General features: G+C 38.5%; 1 protein-coding gene across 6 annotated transcripts in view; it reads left to right on the plus strand.

Moving 5' to 3' along the window:
- Positions 1-306: 306 nt before the first annotated feature.
- LOC106881414 (membrane progestin receptor gamma) overlaps positions 307-12,203 on the plus strand; it is a 118,332-nt gene continuing 106,435 nt past the window's right edge. Inside the window, exons 1-2 of one of the 6 annotated variants that reach the window (XM_089351038.1) lie at positions 836-1,329; positions 3,319-3,749. The gene's annotated coding sequence lies outside the window, so the exon portion shown is untranslated. Of the gene's footprint in view, positions 1,330-2,266; positions 2,789-2,844; positions 3,167-3,318; positions 3,750-12,203 lie in introns of those variants that run through there. The other 5 variants (XM_052967270.2, XM_052967271.2, XM_089351037.1 and 2 more) reach the window with 5 other exon arrangements.

The following is a 12,203-nucleotide window of genomic DNA, read 5'->3' on the forward strand; positions in this document are numbered from 1 at the left end:
GCACATTTTTTTCATATTAATTCGCAGCAAGTTGTTTTACACCTATTAGAATATTTTATGTTTTTATTTCCCCCATGGACAAACCTTTTAGTTTGACCAAAATATTGACGACTGTTCTTTTTTGTTTGGGGCCATTTTTTAAAAAAAGATCGAACAGGACAAATAAAGCTATGAAAAATAGTATTTAACAAATTCTCGGTTAATGTTGATATTATTACCCCCCCCCCCCCAAAAAAAATAGCGCAACAAGTCTAAAAAAAATGTGTAGGAAACGAATATGAAAACAAAAATGCCTGGAAAGCAACGGGGGGGGGGGAGGAAGAGGCCTTCGGAAAAATTCACAAGATCCGATGTTTTTCCTTCATAACTTTTAGGAAAATGGGTTTTTTTTTTAATGAATTTTTTATATAAATACCTTTCAAGCGGTATAGATTACAACTATAAAGAAATTTGTGGGGAAAATCTTTTCCGAGGGGGTGGAAAGAGGACTTCGGAAAATTCACAAGATCCGAGTTTTTCCCTTGTAACTTTGAGGAAAATATAATTCTTTTGAAATCACAAATTAGGCTTTTCCTTAGGAACTTAGATGCTAAACATCCCTTCGAAGGGATGTTTAGCATCCCTTGGGAAATTTAGCATCCCTTCTACTATAAACACACACACATAGTAGAAGGACCCGAACCCTTCAAAGGGATATTTAGCATCTAAGTTTCTGAGGAAAAGCCTAATTTGTAATTTCAAAAGGATTATATTTTCGTCAAAGTTACGAGGGAAAACTTGGATCTTGTAAATTTTCCGAAGTCCTCTCCCCACCCCTCGAAAAAGATTTTCCCCACAGTTCCCCAAAGTTCTTTATAATCGTAATCTATACCGTTTGAAAGGAATTTATATGAAATTTCATTAAACAAACCCATTTTCCTAAAAGTTATGAGGGAAAAACATCGGATCTTGTGAATTTTCCGAAGGGCTCTCCACCCCCGTTGTTTTCCGGGTATTTCTATTTTCATATTAGTTCCCTACACTTTTTTTTTACACCCGTTGCACTATTTTTTTTTTTTTCGATTTCGTTTCCGGGTAATAATGTCAACATTAACCCAATTCTCAGAGTTGCTAATTTTATACGAGAACTTGTTCAGCATACTGGCTCATAATAATTTTTTCTCAATGAATGTTCAAGGGACAAATAAGGAAAAAAAAAAATTAAAAGTTTAATGTCCCTACAAGATGTTACAATGTAAGTGAATGGAGTGTCACTGCAAAGAATTATAAATTTTGTAAAGCAAAGATCTGCTGGAAAAGGCTAAAGCCATCAGCGAATTATAATTAAAGGTAAGTTAATTAAATATTATCTTATCTAAGTTTTTTCTCATTTTTGTGAAACCAATTTTTAACATTAATCGGTATCTATAATCTGCGTGTATATAAATTAGAATTCATTTGAATATTAATGTGGATATGCCTGTGACGACACTAATCAAGACTGATACAAGAATAAACTCTCTGACTATAATTTTGCATCACAGACAAAATAAATCTGATAGCAGTTGCTGTAAAATTTGCTTCCCGGAATGAAAATTAGCAAAGGAATTTCGGCAAATTCCGACTATTCGGAGAGTAAGCTGAGTTGAATAATAAAGTTTTATTACAGCCCTTTTCTTTATTAGAATGGCAAGCTATAATTGATAAAAATTTGAAATACTACTTTTCAAAACTTCCAGTTGCAAAATATAGGTTACGGTCGTATTTTTCCGCTGAATAAAGTCACAGTGGTAAAAATCAGAAAAAGTTACAATTTTAGCTTGCAAAAGAAAGTGAGCAGAAAAACTGTTACATTTCATTTAAATAATTAAAATAATATCTTAAGTCATTTCGTAACATAACTTGTATGTACAATCTTAGTACAATTTTTGTAATGTCATTTCTCATGAAAAGAAAAAGTTTTATTCAATAAAACAAGGAAAAAATATATCATTGATTTTTTTTCTTGTGAAAATTCCGCGGATTCTTGAAAATAACTCCGCAATATCTGATCAATACGAAAAGAGAAACTCAAAACTTTTCAAAAATAAAGTCATATACTAAATAACTTGGTTGTTATTTCTATTAAAAAAAAAAAAGATATTGAAATGAAACGCGACTTTTTCATGTACGTGTAATCTCATTTATATATGTAAATTGTATTGTCAGTTAATGAGCAATCTTAAATATTATTTGTTTAATTACCTACATATTATATATTTATTTAAATGAAAAGTGACATTTTTCCCAAACCAAAATTATGAATTTTTTCACTGACTTTATTTCCGTTCACCGGTGTGTATCCCCACCAAGATTCCTGTTCTAGTATAATACAGAACACTTTTGTTTTAGAGACTTCATACTTTCATCAAAACATTCCATAATTTTATGCAGGGATATTTTATGTTTCAAAAATTAATTGGATTATGGAAAAGCTAATTATTTTTGTAAATTTCTTCATATTCTGGATTACTTTTGAAAAATAATATGATAACGAAAAAGTTGTAAACGATCCTTTGACGATTAACTCAAAGCCGACTAGTAAACGAAATTTACGATAAGTGAAAATAATATATAAACTAAGCGTAAGTTTGATCGTCAGTACAAATAAGTGTACTCGGAAACAGTTTGCTGTTTAAGAAATATACTTTTAGTATCTCTCCAGGGTGTTTTTGTCTCCTGATTGCGTGGATGATCTAACTTGATCGAAGTTTTTCTACAGACAGTATTTACTACATGTATGATACCCTATGTAAAAGAACAGTTGCAGGTAATATTTAAGTTTTGTCTACAAAACTTACAAATACATAAAAAACAAAAATATTCGTTGCGAAATTAGTATATGGTGAAAGAAATAATGTTTTGAAATAATTAAACATTTTCATTCAATAATTTGTACTTAAGGTAAACACTATTAAACTTTTGATGGTAATATTCAAAGAGAATAAGCTTAGCAAGTAATTATATAGAGTTACTACTGAAAAGGGTGCGGGTAATTTAAAGCTGGCTATAGCGACTGCTAATTTATATGCGCAACAGTTTAAATTATTGTGACAGTCCAACATTTACCAGAGGAATGTCGCAGGCGTTGTGATAGTCAAAGAAGAGTCCGAGATCTACGAGGCGAAATATTTAATGTTTGGAACCTGTGAGTCGAAGAAATATAATTTTGTGTCATTGATTTATAGTTAACGTACAGTAGATTAATTGGTTATATTTTAAAATATTAAATGTTATGATTGTTCTGTACTTGTAGACATATATCTAATGAATTACGATTATATTTCTTTTTACCAATAGGTAAATATGTATCTACAATTTCATTTCGCTGTTGTATATCTAAGCAACTGAGCCAACGAGAGATCTTCTACACAGGTGTTGGGCTGCTAGACGTAGTAAATTTCACATCCTACCGATTTAAAACAGGAAGGACACATAGGCCAGTGTAGTGTTAAATGTTTTTTTAAAAAAAGGGGATGATCAAGGTTAGACTGCTTTCAGTCTCCGATCATAGGTTTGATTGTTCCTTATAGACAATTGCCCGAGTTGGACAACACTGATTACAAACGAGGCAATTCTACATGGTCACTCGGCTTGCTAGAAAACACAGTCAAATCTCCTGTAAACGTTTACTATCTCAGAAAAAGCAACATTGTTCGGTGTACAATCCCAGACAAAAAAGAAGAAAAAAAGACGATATAGTAATGGCTGGAATGGCAAAGAAATCATAGGTATGTCTGTTCTATCAGAGCTTACTTCAGGTTAAATCGTCAGTGATTGTTAACATGCATACAATGAAAAAAGTTAAGATTTTTAAAACTGTAAATGATATATATATATATATATATATATATATATATATACACATATATATATATCAATCATGCATTGCATAAAATATATTATATTTATTAAACACACACACACATATATATATTGTTATTATTATTGAGTGAGAGAACAGTACATGCCATCAAAGTGATACTGGGGTAAAATATCTGAAGCCTAGTATACCCATCATGACTACCCGTTGGATAAGGATACACCAGGCATATGTATCACAACCATATGTGCGCGACATGGTAATCTAATATAAAGATTAGCAGCGCATGACCTTGCAGGTGGGGTCCAGTTAGAATTTTCTTCAAGTTGAGTAGCCCATCCTGCTCAAAAGGTCCCAGAATAAGGGTTGTTTAAGGATGTTGAATGAAACACCCATGTTTCCAGAGTTGAATTATCCAAATCCCAAAGAATTCCTCTCAATTAATGGCTGTGATGCTCCCCCACTACTTCTACTCATAATCAGAGATGCACATATCGTCAGCCACTAAGAGATATGCTCTACTAGTTAAGGTCAAACAACTGACAAGCAAATCTGTGGTATTGAGCAGAATATTTGCTGTAGCCCATCTTTTATACCAAGACAAAACAATGTGCATGATAATGCTTCTAATCAGTTAAGATGAGCAGCCATGAAAGCCACTGCCTGGTACTACATCAGGGCATTTATTATTATTATTATTATTATTATTATTATTATTATTATCATTATTGTTATTATATACATTATAGGCATGGCTGTGTTGTAAGAAGTTTGCTTCCTAACCACATGGTTCTGGATTCAGTCTCACTGCCTGGCACAGTGGACTAGTATCTTTTATCATAGCCCCAGGCTAACCAAAGCCTTGTGTGTGGATTTAGTTGATGGAAACTAAAAGAAGCCTGTTGTTGTTGTTGTTTATCATCGTCATCATTTAGCATTCATTTTCTATGCTAAAATGGGTTAGGTGGTTTGACTGGAACTGGTAAGCCAGAGAACTGCACCAGTCTCTAGTCTGTTTTGGCTTGACTTCTACAACTTGGTTCCCTTCCTAATGCCGACCACTCCACAGAGTGTGCCAAATGCCTTTATTGTGTCACTGATACTCGTGCCTATAATGTGTCACTGGCACGAGTGCTATTTTTGTGTCACCAGGGCAGGTGTTTTTTATGTGTTACCAGCATCAGTCATGACTATGATTTCACTAAGCTTGACATGTCTTTTCAAGCATAGCAAATTGCTAATTGTCTCAGTTACTTATCATCACCTCTGTGAGACTCAACATCCAAAGATCATATTTCATTACATCATCCTGCCTCTGCTTGGGTCTACCTCTTCCATAGGTTCCTTCCTCAGTTATAGATCAGCATTTCTTTATGCAGCTGTCAATATGCATCACATGGCCATACCAGTACAATCTTCTCTCTTGCACACTACATCTGATGCCTCTTATGCCCAATTTTTCTCTTAAGACACTCACACTCACATACATGAACACTGACATTGCACATCCAGTAGAGCATTCTAGCTCCATTGCTTTCAAGCCTTCATATATCCTTTGCAGTCACAGCCCATGTTTCACTGTCATATAGCATAGCTGTTTGCATACAGGTATCATACACTCTGTCTTTCATTCTGAAGGAGAGGACCTTTTTTACCTTCAAAGGTCGTAGCTCCCTGAACTCTCTCGGCCCATTCTTATACTAGCAGCTACACTCTCAGAGCATCTTCTTCCGCTGCTGATTTGGCCACCTTAGTAACAGAAGTTATCTACTACTTCTAAATACCCACCTAGGTATTTAACAAAGTCTATTCTTTGTACATTCCTAGTGTTTATTGTGCCTACACATGTCACATACAAAGACTGCATTCTCTGTTAGCCTTCCTCTGATACTGCTGCACCTCTTATGTGTCCAAAACTTGCACTGGGTACACCTTATGAAGTTTCTACCTACACCTTTTGCACATATTGAGCAGGGCCATCTCCCTGAAGGGATTTGTGACTTGTTTGTTTTCCTACTTTGCTAAATCAACTCTAAGCTCTTTGATTTCAAACCTTGCTTCCACACCTGAAATTTCTTCTCTATTTCTGGTAGTAATTCAGCTATAAGAACAAGGTCATCAGCATAGAGGATGTACTAAGGACAGCCCTTTGTAAATTCCTCTGTTATGGCCTAGAAGACTATGATGAACAAGAGAGAGCTGAGAAACAATCCCTAGTGAACTCCTACCGGTACACTGAATTCATTGTTATACTTGTTGCAAATTTTCACCATATTGACAGCATCCCTGTACATGGCTTGTATGACTCTCACCAAACATTCATCTATCCCTAGCTTCCTCATTGACCACCAGATAAGGGAGCAGGGTACCTTGTCATAGGCTTTCTCTATGTCAACAAAAACCAGGTACATAGGTTTATTTTTGGCTGACTACTTCTCCTGTAGCTACCTTACCAGTATAGCAACAGTAGTGCTTCTCCCGAGCACAAACCAAACTGCATCTCATCTACATTAACTCTCTTCCTAATTAGTTCAACTATGACCCTCTCTGTAACTTTCATCATCTGGTCCCACAGTTTGATACCTCTAATTATTTCTGTCTAAGGTGGCACCTTTACCTTTGTAGCAGTCATTGCATATGATTCCCTTATAGGCAAGTTGATTAACTGTACAGGTTACTAGACCATATCCCACTCTGCCAAATATTTTAAGCATCTCAGCAGTGATTCCTGATAGGCTAGAAGCTTTTCCTGTCTTCATATCCTTTCTTAGCTTTATCTACTAAGCTACTGGCGAGCCAGATGGCAGCACTAGGCTCCAATCTGATCTGGCAGAGTTTCTACAGCTGGATGCCCTTCCTAACGCCAACCACTCCGATAGTGTAGTGGGTGCTTTTTACGTGCCACTGGCATGAGGGCCAGTAAGGCGGTACTGGCAACGACCATGCTCAAATGGTGTTTTTTATGTGCCACCTGCACAGGAACCAGTCCAGCGGCACTGGCAACGACCTTGTTCGAATGTTGTTATTCACGTGCCACCGGTACAAGTGCCAGTAAGGCGATGCTGGTAACGATCATGCTTGAATGGTGCTTTTTATGTGCCACCGGCACAGGAGCCAGTCAGCGGCCCTGGCAACGATCATGCTCGGATGGTGCTATATATATATATATATTGATAGAAAAGGACAAAAGAAAGAAAGAGACCTCGATATTATGTAAATAGAGGAATTTATCTGTAAAAATATGTGACAATTATTCGGTGGCCATGATAAAACTCTGAGTTTCGGATGCCGGGGCGGAAATACACGCCGCCATCTCTTCAGTTATCTGGCCATTGAAAATTCCTAAGATAGGAAAATTCCTAGATAGGAATTTTCAATGGCCAGATAACTGAAGAGATGGTGGCGTGGGTTTCCGCCCCGGCATCCAAAACTCAGAGTTTTATCATGGCTACCAAATGATTGTCACATATTTTTACAGATATATATATAAAACTTATTTGGAAAAGGATGCGTGGTGGTCAATCATATAATCATCATCATCATCATCATCATCGTTTAATGGCCAAGCTCAAAATGGTGTTTTTTACGTGCCACCTGCACAAGAGCCAGTCCAGCGGCACTGGCAGCGACCACGCTCGGACGGTGCTGTTAGTGCTCCACTGGCACAGGTGCCAGTCATCGAATATGGTTCAATTATGATTTCAATTTCGATTTCACTTGCCCCAACAGGTCTTTGCAATCAGAGTTTAGTGTCCAATGAAAGAGAGGTTGGCATGGGTGCCAGTCGTCAAATTTAATTTGATTTCGATTTCACTTGCCTCAACAAATCTTCGTAAGCAGAGTTTAGTGTTCAATGAAGTAAAGATACGAATAAGTGAGCTGGCTACACTTCTGGCAGAGGCTACGGATTATGGTCTCCCTTGGCTTGCTGGGTCTTCTCACGCACTGCATATTTCCAAAGGTCCCGGTCACTATTCATTGTCTCGGTGAGGCCTAATGTTCGAAGGTCGTGCTTCACCACCTCATCCCAGGTCTTCCTGGGATGAGGTGGTGAAGCTCTTCCACAGGTTCCCTCAACCGGTAGGGTGTGACACTTTTTCACATAGCTATCCTCATCCATTCTTGTCACTTGACCATACCAGCGCAATCATCTCTCTTGCACACCATAACTGATGCTTCTTAGGTTCAACTTTTCTCTCAAGGTACTTACACTCTGTCGAGTATGCACACTGACATTACACATCCATCGGAGCATACTGGCTTCGTTTCTTGTGAGCTGAAGCATGTCCTCAGCAGTTACGGCCCATGTTTCACTGCTATGTAGCATGGTGGTTCATACACATGCGTCATACAGTCTGCCTTTTACTCTGAGCGAGAGGCCCTTTGTCACCAGCAGAAGTAAGAGCTCTCTGAACTTTGCCCAGGCTATTCTTATTCTAGCAGCTACACTTTCAGTGCACCCTCCCCCGCTACTAACTTGGTCACCTAGATAGCGGAAGCTATCAACTACTTCTAGTTTTTCTCCCTGGAACGTGGCAAAGGTTGTTTTCTGCACATTTTCAGTGTTTATTGCTCCTGATCATCTGCCACACAAATACTATCTTGCTAGTTAGCCTTCCTTTGATATTGCTGCACCTCTTATGTGTCCATAGCTTACACTGGGTACATCTTATGGAGTTTCTACCTACACCTTTTCTACAGATCGAGCAGGGCTATCTACCTGAAGGGGTTTGTGTTTTGTCTACCTTCCTACTTATTAGGACTTTGTTTTTAGCTAGGTTGACTCTAAGGCCCTTCGATTCTAGTCCTTGCTTCCACACCTGAAACTTCTCTAGTTCTAATAGTGACTCAGCAATTAGTGGAAGGTCATCAGCATAGAGGAGCTCCCAGGGGCATCCTGTCTTGAATTCCTCTGTTATAGCCTGGAGGACTATGATAAATAGGAGGGGGCTGAGGACTGAACCTTGGTGGACCCCTACCTCTACCTGGAATTCTTCACTGTACTCGTTGCCAACCCTCACCTTACTGACAGCGTCCCTGTACGTGGCTCGCATAGCTCTCACTAACCATTCATCTATCCCTAGTTTCCTCATTGACCACCAGATAAGGGATTGGGGGACCCTGTCAAAGGCTTTCTCCATGTCAATGAAAGCCAGGTACAGAGGTTTATCTTTGGCTAGGTATTTCTCCTGCAGCTGTCTTACCAGAAATATAGCATCAGTGGTGCTTTTCCCTGGCACGAACCCAAACTGCATTTCATCTAAACTGACTTGTTCCCTAATTAGTTGGGCTAAGACCCTCTCCGTGACTTTCATTACCTGATCCAACAACTTGATACCATGGTACTGTCAACTCAGATAGCTGGTCCCTCTGTTGGGTCGACATTCGGCAGACTCTCTTTCTCCCATTCACTCTCTTTATTGAACAACCTTTCATAGTGACGTCTCCAAACCTCTCTCTTTGCAGCCATGCTTAGTGCAAGTGAACTATCATCCAGTGGACACATTTCTCTCCTACGACATCACGATTCTCACACTATCTTGCAACACGAAATACCTCAAGTCTTTGGTCCTCATGGTGCAGAACATTGGCAAATTTTTTCTTATCTGCTTCCCCTTTGGCTAAATAAACCTGTCTCCTAGCTTTCCTCCTGGCAGTCTGATACAATTCCCTGCTATCACCGTTCTTCCAGTCCTTCCAAGCTGGTTTCTTTTGTCTAATAGCCCTGTCAACAACATTGTTCCACCACCACGTTATTTTTGGTCGAGAAGGGACTTTGCACCATCCACAGATCTGGTCAGTGGCCCTGAGCAGGTTGTCCCGTAGAAACCTCCAGTTATCTTCTACATCATGTGAAGCTATATCCCCTTCTATTTCGTTAAAGGCTTCGAGTAATATGTCTCTAAATTTCTGTCCATTTGCAGCATCTTTAAGCTTCCAGTCCCTTCTCCTCCATGCTGGTCTTCTTCTGGGCAACCACTTAGCCCTGATCCTGAAGTCACTAACTACTTGTCTATGTTGTGGGGTACATTCTTCGCCTGGGAAGGTTTTGGCATTTATAAGCAGCCATCTTTCCCTTTTTCTGGTGAGGATGTAGTCGATTTGGCTATTGTGTCTGCAGACCGGTAGGTGACTAGGTGACTGGCAGGTTTCCTGAAGTTAGTATTGCAAACCATGAGGTCATTTGTATTGCAGAATTTCAGCAGCCTGGTTCCCTCCTCATTGCGGGAACCAAAGCCATAGCCTCCATGTATGTCATGGAAGCTTCTTGTATTTTGTCCAACATGTCCATTGAAGTCACTAGCCACAAAGAGAAGGTCCCTGTCATTCATTGACAAGGTAGTCTGCAGGAGGGTGTCATAAAATTGGTCTTTCTGTCCATCAGGTAGTCCCGGCTGAGGGGCATAGGCCGAGATATTGGTTGCTAACCCACGATGAAGGACTAATCTAATCTTAAGTATTCCATCGCATACTCTGACTACCTCGATTACCTTATCCACCCATTTCTCTGCAAGAAGTATACCTACACCCCCGACCCCGTCAGTGTTCCCTGCCCAGAAAATCTTGAACCTATGTTCTTTGCCTCAACAATCTAACCAGACCTACCTTTCACTGTGCTGACGTTGAGAGTGCAACCCTGAGGGTGTGGGAGATATCGGCCCATGAGACCCTGGGACGGGGGACAGGAGTGTCATGTACCTGAAAAGAAAGCTCGCATTTGGCAGAATTGATAAACAAGCAGTAGCCTTCAACTCAACTTGCATAGACTACACTATCATATTTTTGCACTACATGATCAAGTCTTACATAGGAAATAAACCCTAAGTAGGAGTGGGGGGGCTTGAAGCCTTTAGAAGTGTTCATGGGAGACAACCAAAGGATGGGAGAGGATAGGAACTTCCGGTACTGGTGAAGAGGGTGGGAGGGCGGGTGCACCATGTGCAGAGTGAGATCGAGTAGGGAAACCTAGGTGCGAGCGTAAGTTTATAGTCTTAGTGAAGTGAGAGGTAATCGAAAAGGGGAGAGGGATGGAGAGAGTGAGATTGAGAGAGACAGAGTAAGGCATAGAGAGGGATTAGGGTTAGTGGTCAGCACACGTGGGGGAAAGATATACTTTTGAGATTTGTGTAACATAGTTTAACGAGACAGGCATAGGAGAGGCTGCGTGGTAAGAAGCTTGCTTCCTGACCACATGGTTCTGGGTTCAGTCCCACTGCATGGCACCTCGGGCAAGTGTCTTCTGCTATAGCCTCAGGCCAACCAAAGCTTTGTGAGTGGATTTGGTAGACAGAAACTGAAAGAAGCCTGTCTTATATATATATATATATATATATGTGTGTGTGTGCGCGTCTGTGTTTGTCCCCCCTCCCCCTCCATTGCTTGACAACTGATGTTGGTGTGTTTACGTCCCTGTAACTTAGCAATTTGCCAAAAGAGACTGACAGAATAAGTACCAGGCTTATAAAGAATAAGTCCTGGGTTCGATTTGTTCGACTAAAGGCAGTGCTCCAGCATGGTCACAGTCAAATGACTTAAACAAGTAAAAAAAAAGAGAGTATATATATATATTATGGTTATGAGAGGTAATGGTGTCAAGGAGACCCAAAGGTGTCAGGTAATGCTGAGTAAGTGCTATGGACAGACTATAGTTAAGCTCTAGGTTCGATGATTATGCAAATGGAGAGTCCAACGTATGTCATATATTAGCATATATATATATATATATATATATATACACACACACACACACATACATATGCACACGCACACACACACACACTCACACATACTTATATATGTACATATATGTATACATGCAATTTTATGTGCATATGTAAGTGGACTTACAATATTTAGATAGAGGTAGAGTCTTAATTATTAATATTGTTAGGTTTGAAAGATTTAAAAGGTTTAAGAAAATAAAAGATTTAAAAATTTAATAAAAATATCAATAAATGATCATACTAATACCATGGTTTTAAATATAGGTAATATGTATACCACTTATATGGTAAAAATATTAATAGTGGGTTATTAATTTTCAGAAAGTTAATAGGTAATTAGAATAGTAGTATATATATTAATGTGGAATATATATATAGTGCAATTAACAATGAAAGGGACATTATAAATTATTGTATAAAGTTGAGATAAGTTGAGATTAGAATTTGTAAATATTAGAATGTTAAATTTGAAAGTTTATAGAATAAAAAAGAATTAAAAATTTAAAAAATAAGCATACTAATATCATTGTTTTAAATATGGGTTATATGTATACTACTAACATAGGAAAAGTATAAATAGTGGGTTATTAAGTAAGTTGCGGAAAAACTAATATATAACTTTCATGGTGGTATATATA

The sequence above is a fragment of the Octopus bimaculoides genome, chromosome 4 (genome assembly GCF_046866305.1).
Source record: "Octopus bimaculoides isolate indiv1 chromosome 4, ASM4686630v1, whole genome shotgun sequence".
Taxonomy (NCBI): Eukaryota; Metazoa; Mollusca; class Cephalopoda; order Octopoda; family Octopodidae; genus Octopus; species Octopus bimaculoides.